We start from the raw sequence: 11,375 nt of genomic DNA, 5'->3' as shown, positions 1-11,375 counted from the left end.
GGAAGGTGAGCATCATAGAATGCCAATTTACTAGAAGAAAGTATTCTTGTGTTGAGGGAGTACTTGGGTGGAGGCCCAATGTCCTTCTGCTACCTTAATACTAAACCTATAATTGTAGGCTCATAGATCTATTTCCCCATCCACATATAATATATTTGCATATGTACCTGTCTTTATCTAGAGCTCTATAAATGCCCTTTGCCTCCCAGCTCTTTCCTCTATTTCCCTTGATTCTCCTCCTGTCCCACTACCATGCTCAGCCCCCACCAGGATTTCAGCACTTCCTCTTTGTTACGTTCCCCTTGATCCTGCCACAATGGACTTTATAATGCTCTCTGTCTGATAAGGCTATCAGAGGGAATTCTATTGGTAAAGTCTTTTGATGAACAAAAGTTTTTAATTATTATGAGGTCATGCTTGTTTATTCTGTCTTTTGTTATTTGTGCTTTTATTTATATTAGTCAATCCCTTGTTAAAACCTAGGCCTGACAGTGTTGCCTTGCATTTCTTCTAAGAATTCTGTGTTTACACAGTTAAATCCTCAATACATTTTGAACTTATTTTTGTGTACATTGTATGAGGTATGGCTCAAGATTTTTTTAAAATTTAATTGTGAATAAGATGGGGTTTACATTTCATATCATTTTATTTATCTAACAATTTAAACAACTTATCAAAATTCCCAATATCGTGCCCTGTCCCCCAGCTTTTTTTTCTTCTTCTACTTTTTCTTGTAAAATTTTATCTTTCCCTTAACCTTAAATAACACTTGTCTATCCTCTAGCCTACTGCTTCCCTTTCATCCCCTTCCCCTCCTATCTCTGGTAATTGTCAATGTCTGTTTACGGTTTTCTTTTTCTTTGTTACAACAACAAAAAATATAACTTGATTTTCTTTTATAAGAACATTCTCATAAAACATTTGTCCTTTTGTGGTTGACTAACTTCATTCAACATAATGTTCTCCAAATCCATCAGTGTCATGAGGTGTTTCACAGTTTCTTCATTATTTTTAATGATATTATTAGGTAGCTAGATTGGGGACCAAAGGGGCTTGTCTCTCTGATTCCTGCAAAGGGACATGGCAATGAAATCAGGCATCCATTGAACACCTATGGTAAAATTCAAAACTGGGCATGTGCAAACTAAGCCCCCTAACACAGGTAAAACCTAAGCCTATAGCTACCTAGGCACCTGACATAATGCAGGTGTCCCTATCTCAGCCAGTGAAGTCAGTCAACTTCATCAACCACGCCTCCCCCAGCCAGTGGGGCGGGATAGAATAAAGGCAAGGAGCATATACCTGCATGCGTCTTGGCCTCCAGGGATTCCCCAGTTCTGCACGTGGGGGTATCATGCTCCCCATCCATGCATTGTTTCAACGTAGTTTTTTTGTGCCCAGTTGCAAACCCCAGTGCAGCTTTTGTGCAACCTGGTATGCTTTCCAGACATAGCGTGTACCCTTTTGAGACTGTAATACCTGAAACGTTCCCTTTTCTTCATAAAAACTCACTTGGATTACAAAAATGCTTATACTGTGTGAATTCTTTCAGCGCTGTGAAGCAAAGAACCAAGGTAACCCAATCCAGAAACCTAACAATACCTAGTATTCTGTTCTGTGTTTGTACCAAAATTTATTGACAAAACAGATTGACATTTAGTTTGTTTCTATCTTATTGCTACTGTGAAAAGTGCTGTGTTAAATATGGGTGCATCTATCTATTTATCCTACAGCTCTTACTTCTTCAGGGTGTATACCAAGTAAAGGGATTTCTCAGTTATTTGAGGAAGCATCATCCTGCTTTCCACAGTGGTGGTATAATTTTTCAGTCCCACGGGAAGTGTATGAGAGTACTTTCCAATCTCTCTTCATGCTTTCCAGCATTTGATAGTCTCAGTTTTTCCTGAACGTTGCTATCATGCTAGTGTGACATGGTATCTCATCATTGTTTTTTTATTAAATTATTATTAATTGGGAGTTAAGATATATGTCATAGCATTCTATAGTTCAATCACATCAAGCAGAAATGTACAATTGCCACCACAATCAGTTTCCAAACATTCTTTTTCTTCCTGGAGTCCTTGACATTGTCTCCCTTTTACACACACACACCCACCACCACTGAAGCCCACCACTCCCTGAAACCCTTATTCTACTTGTCATCCCAATAGGTTCATCAATCCTGGGCTTCATATACCGAAAAACATATAACAACTTCATGAGGGTCCAATGACATAACATCTCTGAGATAAACCCTAATATGAACAAACAAATCAAAAATGTTGAAAACCAGATCAGGTCCAGCATACATCAGAAGGGGGGTCAGCTGATAAAGTTTTAACTGTTCACATCAGATTTATGCCTTTGACCTTCTATACTCATCTCTCTAATGCACTCTGTTTAGTAACTACTTTCCTCCTGTCCCTCAATTGTGTATAGAGGGAGTTCACTGGAGGCTTATTTTCTATGTAGTTCCCACAAATGAAACTTGGGCTCTCACCATCATTCATAGCCTTCTGCAAAACAGATTTTCACAATTTAGGCTCTGATATTAATCCCTCCTTTGATTTCAGATTATATGATTTATAATCCTCCAGTGAGTGATGATTGTGTTTCTTTCATGTGAACTTAGCTGACATCTCACTTAGATGGCTGTTTGTTTGGAGACAAGACTTTAAGATACCAGATTCTATTTTATCTGATAGCTGGGCACCATCTAATTTCTTCACCATATTTTGCTAAAGCACCTATATCATCTCTGTCCCTTTCCTGAGAGCAAGTATCAAGCAGGGCCATGATGTAAGAACAAATTGTTCTCAAGTTGGAGCTAGGATTTAGGGTGGCCCAAATCCATTCCTGGATCTATGTTTTTTTTAATGTATTATTTATTGGGAGTTAATACATATATCATATCATTCAATAGTTTAATCACTTCAAGCACAATTGTATAATCGCTTCCACAATCAGTTTCCTGGTGACATAACACCTCTGAGATACACCCTAACATAAACAAACAAAACCAAAATAAAACAGAATGTCTGTCACAGGTTTGCCAGAATAATTATCTATCTTCATACAACATATAGAGAATTGATGTAGCAAGACCACGTTTGTCTGCCTACCAACAGTTCAACAATCTTGGTACAGCTATCTTCCACTTCCCCATACACCATGTGTTTTTTTGACTTAAGTCCTCAGGTTACAAGTGCATCTGACGTAGAATCCAGTTCACCAAGTGGAGTTCTCATTTGGGGTCTCACCAGTGCAGCCTCTGGAGCATGACATATACCCTGAAGATACAGGATTTAGTGTCCCAGTGTTCTGAGGTTCCCGGGATACCCCCAGATGCCCTAGGTCAATTATGCCCTCCTGTTGTAACTAAAGACTCTCCCTACCTAAGGATCCCAAGAGCATCTTCAGTAGCTTCTCCCCCCACCTGATGGTCAACCCTTCCTCCCCTTCCCTCAACAGACATGCACCTTTGTTCTCCCAAATTTAACCATTCCCTCTCCCATCTCCTATGCTGCCCCACCTATCAGTAAGCCTCATTCTTCTGACAGGGCTGCCTCCCTCTTTGGTAACCCTCCTCCCAGATCTGCATGGCTACCACTCAGCAGACAGCATCTGTCTCCTCTCCCCCAACCATTTGATCCCAGCTGTCTTGAGGTGCCCTCTGGCTAAGTGACCTACAGTATACTTACCTGGAGCAGATGATGGGTGGTTCATTGCTACTGACTGGTCTGGCTCTTTACCAGGCTATCTTGTCCTTAGCCAGGAGACTGGATGCCCTACAAGCTTGAACATGCGCCTATTCTTCTGCTTGTTCTTACCACAGTGGACTCATACAGTATTTGTCCTTTTGTACTTAACTATCTGCACTCAGCATAAGGTCTTCCAGATCTCCCCACGACTTGTGGTGTTTCATGGCTTCATCAATATTTTTTAGGATGCATAGTATTCCATTGTGTGTATGTACTGGATTTTTTTTTAACCACTCTTCTGTTGATGGGAATTTAGACTGTTTCCAGCTTCTTGCTATTGTGAACTGTGCTGCGATGAACGTGGGGGAGAAAACGTGTGTTTATGATCTGTTTCTTATTGCTTTTGACTATATGCCCAGTAATGGTATTGCTGGATTATAAGTAGTACAATTGCCACCTGTATTAGGAATCGCCATATCACCTTCCACAGTGGTTGTTTATATTTACAAGCCCACCAGCAGTGGATAAGGGTTCCTATCTCACCACGCCCTCTCCAGCAACTGTTGTTCTCAGTTGTTGTTGTTTTTTTTGTTTAATTGGAATACAGTTTGGGGTGTTAGGTGGTATCTCATGGTTGTTTTGACTTGCATTTTCTGGATGGCTAACGACCAGCAGCATTTCCTCATTTGTTTATTGGCCATTCAAGTGTCATCCTTTTAGAATTGTCTGTTTTGGTCCTTTGCCCACCTTCTCAGAGGGCTATTGATTTTTTTTCTTATTTTAAGCATGTAAAATTCTATAAATTTTAGTAATTAGTCCTTTGTCTTTTATGTCATTACTAAAAATCTTTTCCCAGTCTGTGGGCTCTCTTTACAATTTTAATGAAGGCTTTCAATGTACACAGTGTTTTATTTTTCATAGGCCCAATCATCTATTTTATCTTTCACAGAGAGTGTTTCCTTTGTTATGTCTGATAACCCATGTATTCCTTGCATTAGGGCACTTAAATTTGTCTCACTTTTCTCATTGATGATCCTATAACTTTGGGGTTTACATTTTGGTCTTTAATCCACCTTGAGTTTGTTTAGGTCTTTTAGAGTTTGTTTTGAAATATGGGTCTTGTTTCATTCTTGTGCATGTGGATATCCAGATTTTCCAACACCATCTGCTCCCCACTTAATGTTTTTTGGGCCTTTGTCAAAAATCAGTTGTCTGTATATGGATGCTTTTATTTCTTGGCTTTCTTCCCTGATCCATTTGTCTGACTATCTATCAGATTACCACTACCAGGCTGTTTTGACAACTGTGGCTGTACAGCAGGTTTTGAGGCGAGGTAGTGAAAGATCACCTATTTTGTTCTTTTTGAGGAGTTCTTTGTCTATCATGTGCTTCTTCCCTCTCCATATGAAGTTGGTAATCAGTTTTCCCATTTCTTTGAAGAATGATGCTGGAATTTGGATCAGGATTTCATTGAATTTGTAGATTGCTTTAGGTATTATTGACATTTTGACAATATTGACTCTTCCAATTCATGAACACTTCTTCATACACATCTTTTGCTTTTGGGGTTAGTTTTATTCCTAGGTACTTCAGCTTTTGCGGGGCCATTGTGAATGGTACTGATTCCCTGTTATCTTTTTCAGTATTCCCATCACTGGTATGTAGGAATCCAATTGAATTCTGCTTGTTAATCTTTTATCCTTCTACACTACTAAACTCCTTTATTGTTTCCAGCAATTCTATAGTGCACCACTTAGGATTCTCAATATATAAAATCATATCACCTACAAATCCTACACCCCTGTATCTTGCCGTTGTCTTATTGTATTGACTAGGACTTCCAGTACAATGTTGAATAGAAGTGAGTATAACAGAATCCTTGTCAGGTTCTCTTATTCACTGTAAATGTTTTCAGCTTTTCTCCGTTGAGTGTGATATTAGCTATTGGTTTTTCATATCTGGCTTTTATTGTATTGAGGATTTTCCCTTTTAATCCTATCTGCTTGAGAGTCTTTATTAGGAATAGGTGTTGGATGTTATCAAATCCTTTTTCTGCATCAATTGATATGATCATATGGTTCTTGTCCTTGTTAATTGTTGAATTTTGAACCATTCCTGGATCCCTTGTATGAATGCCACTTGGTCAAGATGGGTTTGTTTGTTTTTTAACATTTTATTAGGGGCTCATACAACTGTTATCCCAATCCATACACACATCAATTGTGTAAAGCGCATTTGTACATCGTTTCTCAAAACATTTTCTCTCCATTTAAACCCCCGACACTAGGTCCTCATTTTTCCCCTCCCTCCCCGCTCCCCCCTCCCGCATGAGCCCTTGATAGTTTATAAATGGGTATTTTGTCATATCTTGCCCTGTCCGACGTCTCCCTTCATCCACTTTTCGGTTGTCTGTCCCCCAGGGAGGAGGTCACACACAGTTCCATGTAATCAGTTCCCTCTTTCCTACCCATTCTCTCTTTACCCTCCCTGTTTTGCCACTCACACCACTGGTCCTATAGGGCTCATCCATCCTGGATTCCCTGGATTTTCTTTTTTTTTTTAATCAATTTATTGGGGCTCATACAATTCATCACAATACATAGATCAATTGTATAAAACACATCTATACATTAATTGCCCTCATTATTCCCAAAATTTGCTTGCCTCTTGGGTTCCTGGAATCAGCTCATTTTCCATGTGTTGTTGGATTTTATTGGTCAAGATTTTGTTGAGGATCATTGCATCTGTGATCATGAGATATATAGGTCTGTAATTCTCTATCCTTGTGGGGTCTTTGGCAGGTTTTGGTTTCAGGGTTATGCTGACTTCATAGAATGTATTTGGGAGTGTGTGGTCCCTTTCTATGTTCTGGAAGGATTTGTGTAGGATTGGTGTCAGCTCTTCTCTGAATGCTTGGTTTCATTCTTGGGTGAAGCCATCTGGCCTGGGGATTTTTAGTTGGTAGTTTCTTGATGACCTTATTTATTTCTTCTTTTGCTATATTCAAGTTCTTTCAAAAAAACACAACATTTTATTGGGGGCTCTTACAGCTCTTATCACAATCCATCCATCCATCCATTCTGTCAAGCACATTCGTACATATGCTGCCATCATCATTTTCCAAACATTTTCTTCCTACTTGAGCCCATTCTCCTCCCTCCCTCCTGAACCCTTGATAATTTATAAATTATGATTTTTTTCATGTCTTACACTAACTGATGTCTGCCTTCAACCACTTTTCTGTTGTCCGTCCCCCAGGGAGGGGGTCATATGTCAATCATTGCTATCATTTCCCCCTTTCTCTCCCCACCTTCTCCTTCCCCTCTTATTATTGGTCCTGAGGGATTTATCTGTCTTGGATTACCTGTCTGGTCTAGCCAAATTTGTAAGGTAGAATTGGGGTCATGATAGTGGTGGGGAGAAAGCATCAAAGAACTAGAGGAAAGTTGTAAGTTTCATCGGTGCTATACTGCACCCTGACTGGCTTGTCTCTTCCTTGTGACCCTTCTGAAAGTGGATGTCCAATTGCCTACAGATGGGCCTTTGGGTTCCCACTCTGCCTTCCCCTTTATTCACATTGATATGAATGTTTGTTCTGTGTCTTTGATGCCTGATACCTGATCCCATTGACACCTCATGATCACACAGGCTGGTGTGCTTCTTCCATGTGGACTTTGTTGCTTCTCCGCTACATGGTGACTTGTTTATCTTCAAGCCTTTAAGAAACCAGATGCTATGTCTTTTGATAGTCAGGCACCATCAGCTTTCTTCACTACATATACTTATTCACCCATTTTGTTTTCAATGATCATGTCAGGGAAGGTGAGAATCACAGAATGCTGGGTCATTAGAATGAAGTGTTGTTGCATTCAGGGAGTACTGGAGTGAAGGCCCAATGTCCTTCTGCTGCCTTAATACTTACCATACCATAAATATAGGTACAAAGATCTATTTCCCTATCATTATATATAAAATATTTACATATGTACATGCCTGTATTTAGACTGCTATATATGTCATTTGCCTCCTAGTTCTTTCCTCTAATTCCTTTTACTTTCCTCTTGTCCCAGTATCATGTTCAGCCTTCATTTGGGTTTCAGTAATCCCTCTTGGCTACATTGCCCTTGTTAAAACCCCACTGGGCATCCTATGCCCTCCTCGCCATTACTTTTAGATCACTCGTTATTCCCTTGTCCCTGGGTTTGTTGGCACCACCCCTTCATTTTCCCCGCCTCCCCCTCTTCCGTGTCCTCCCAGAATAGTTAGTCCCATTGTTTTCTCCTCTGGATTGTTTATCCTCCTATCTTATCTAGATAGACATGCAGAAACAATAATACGCACAAAAATGAGAAAAAGCAAAACGAAACAAAAGGGAACGAAAAGCAAAACAACAACAACAAAAGAAAAGCCTATAAATAGTTCCAGGTCTGTTTATTGACCATTATAAATGTTTTCTAGTCAAGTCTGATGGGGTGTCATGTCCTGGCCCCAAAGTCTGTTTTAGGTACTCCTCGGGGACTTCATTGCTCTGCTCCCCTTGCAGCTCTGTTGCACGCCCTTAGTGTTTCACCCCGGTGTGGTGTGGTCAGAATGGGCACAATTCCTGCACTGTGTCTCCATTGTTGTCCCCCATAGCACTATGGGTCATCGAAAGACATCGTATCTTCTGGTGGGGCTGACTCTATGGTCCTCCCTGCTCTGAACAGGAATATCATTCTGGGGGCTTGGTGGGCCAGGATGTGTTCCACTGTTCAAGTTCTTAATGTCCATATGTATTAATTTGTGGAGAGGGTGCTTTTCTAGTCACTGAGAAATCCAGAAAGGTCAGGTTCTGGTGTTTTTCTAGTGGGACAAGGAGTTTTGTGTTTCCTTTCTCTAAAGAAAATAGGAGCAAATCTAACAACCTCCTGGAGCCTGATGTTCCGTGAGTTCCAGCCTTGCCTCTGTCTCCTGGGTGCTGGATCCCTATTCAATTAGCTGATGATGCTATCTATCTGCACAGCCCAGTCACACCTCTGCCACCAGGGGAGAGAGGTGGGCCTCTGTTAGGGATTATCCTCAATGTGAACTCTACTGTGAAGGCTGCTTTGGGATGCCCCCGAGGAATAGACTGTTTTTGGCCACCTTCCCAAGCTGGCAAACCACCAAACAAGAGGTGGGACAAGGGAAGAGGCTGGGAGTTGCCACACCACCAACAAGGGAGGCAAGTCATGTGTTGGTGCTGTGCGAAGGGAATAGGAGTATGATGAGCACAGATGTACTCTCCATAGGAAAACTGACAAAAGAACCCTCAGGTGGTGTAAGGAGACCCAGTTTGGTGTCCCAGTCCCTAACTCAGCTTCCTCACTCATAAATCTGGTGATCACACAGTGAGAGCTCTTTCTGTGGGCCATCTTCCACCGGTGCCATCATCCAGGAAGTTCTGTGAAAATATTTGAAAGGGGGTAAAAACAAACTGTAGTCTAGGTAGCTAAATACTAAATGCTTAAATGGAGCTCAATATTTAAAGGAACATCTGAATTAGAATTAATGGGAAAGTCTCTTATTTATCTCAACCCATGAAAAGCAGCAATGACAGTCTCTTTTTGCCAGACTTCAGGCCTAAGTGTAGACATAATTGTCTGTAGTCAAGGCCTCAGAAAGCATTATGGAAGAAAATTAACTCAGAGCACAGCAGTTGCTGGGATCCATATCCGTTAAAGCACAGGCACTCCATCATTGAGAGTGATGGTATATTCACATTAGGCTACTTTGCCTCCCCCAGTGTGGTTACTTTAGTTCCTCATTCCTCTTTTTTTCCTTCCTCATTCTTCTTAAAACACTCAGGCCACAAGATATTATCTTTTATTTCCAGGGGTAGGAAAACATAAGCAGGTAAGAAAAAAAAGATAGATCATCCTCTTCAGCATCCAGCCTTGACTGGCATGGGACTGTAGGTGAATCCAGCCATCTGTTTCTGCAAGGAGAATTTTATCATGGACCACAAACCATCTGATGCTGAAGACTGGTAGCAAAAAGGACTCAAGTGAAGTATGAAAGTGACATGAATTTACAGCCATAGATTGAAGTGCTTTTGAGGGAATTCTTGCCCAGGATGCCAGTGTGGCCTCCTGAGCTGGAAGGACAACTTCAACTATATTAGTGACTTCTGTCTCCTGAACTTCTGTCTTCTTATGACTTTCCTTTCTTAGTCTTGTGTTTCCTCAATCTTGAGTGTATCTTGGCTTCCTGTGGTGTGTCAGGAATATCCTGGTTTTGGTCAGGGTGACCACATCTCAGGTAAACTTCTACTTCCTGGCCACCAGTACTCAAATTGATGTGCTGGTAACATCTCTGCAAAGTGTCCCTATGTATTTCATTAACTGGAGGCAAAAATATTTGACAAACTACGGTCTGTTGCTTTTGAACTAGTTCTTCACTTTGGTTTCTTCACTTGTTTGAGGAAGATGACCTTTACTTCTTTACCTAGACTTCTTTGGTTTGACTTCTGCTGTTGAAAAAATAGTTGACTCACTTTGATGCTCTCCACTGTCACATTCCTCTTTAACTGGAACCAGTTTGATAATCAGACTGTCTTCATTTAATTCACTTTCAAAGCAGTTCTTTTCCATTTCATTGTAATTTGAGGATGCCATTTACAGGATTGCATAAGCTCAGGCTTAAGTCAGCAAAATTGTTGCTGCTTCTTAAAACTCTTGGGCACTTGAGGGAGTGTTGTGCTGGAGCCAAGTTGTAGATCACAGCATTTGCAACCACTTGAACATGTAAATATGTGGGCCTTAATGGGATGATTCAATATCTCTTTTGTTGACCTCTTGTGCTGTATGGTGACCCACTGCTTTTTTAGGCTGTAACAGCAGCCTGGGGGATGTGAACGGAAGGGAGCAATTGGCCTCTGGGTACCCAGCCACTTCTCTGTCCACCCAGTGAGTGAGGAGACTAAGGGAGGAGGCTCCTCTGTCTTTTTGTTTTGGGCATTGAATATTGCTGTTTCATGAGAGGAAACCATTCACCTCATGGTTGGTCTGTGAAGAATTTGCTGCTTCTCTTTTGTGTGCATTCTATTCTTCAATTTCTCTATCTGTGCTTGGTTCACTCATACTTCTTTCCTCAGAGCTTCAGATATTTTTTTCATATCTGTTTTTTCATGTCTCTTGTACCAGGTCAGGATCATGCATCTGCTTATGCTGCCATATTTGCTGGAAGTTTGCATTTGTGTTTGAATCATATTACGATGTAATAAGAATTTACACAACAAAAATGCCATATAAAGCTAGTCTTTATATTTGCTCCTGAAATTACTTTTACTGGATATCTTTTTTACCTTTATACATCTTCTAGCTAATGTAGCTTCTTCAATTCAACTTGAATCCTTTATCAATTCTTGTAGAAAAGATCTTGTAGTAAAACAAAACAAAATAAATAAAACTAAAATTCTCTCTCAGATTTTGTTTATGTGAAACTTTCATTTTCCTGTCATTGTAAAAATATGGTTTTGCTCATTGTAAAATTCTTAGCTAACAGTTACTTTATTTTAGCACATTAAATATATTATCCCACTTTATTCTATCCTCCACGGAGTCTTGGAGAAAAATCCTTGCTTTTATTGAGGACACCTTGTATAAAATAGATGGACGATATGTTGAGAAACATAGCTTCACACACTGAATTTTT

This window comes from Echinops telfairi, unplaced genomic scaffold (assembly GCF_000313985.2).
Source record: "Echinops telfairi isolate 266 unplaced genomic scaffold, ASM31398v2 ScPeMD7_7423;HRSCAF=8461, whole genome shotgun sequence".
Taxonomy (NCBI): Eukaryota; Metazoa; Chordata; class Mammalia; order Afrosoricida; family Tenrecidae; genus Echinops; species Echinops telfairi.
Note: the sequence above shows the minus strand (reverse complement) of the source record.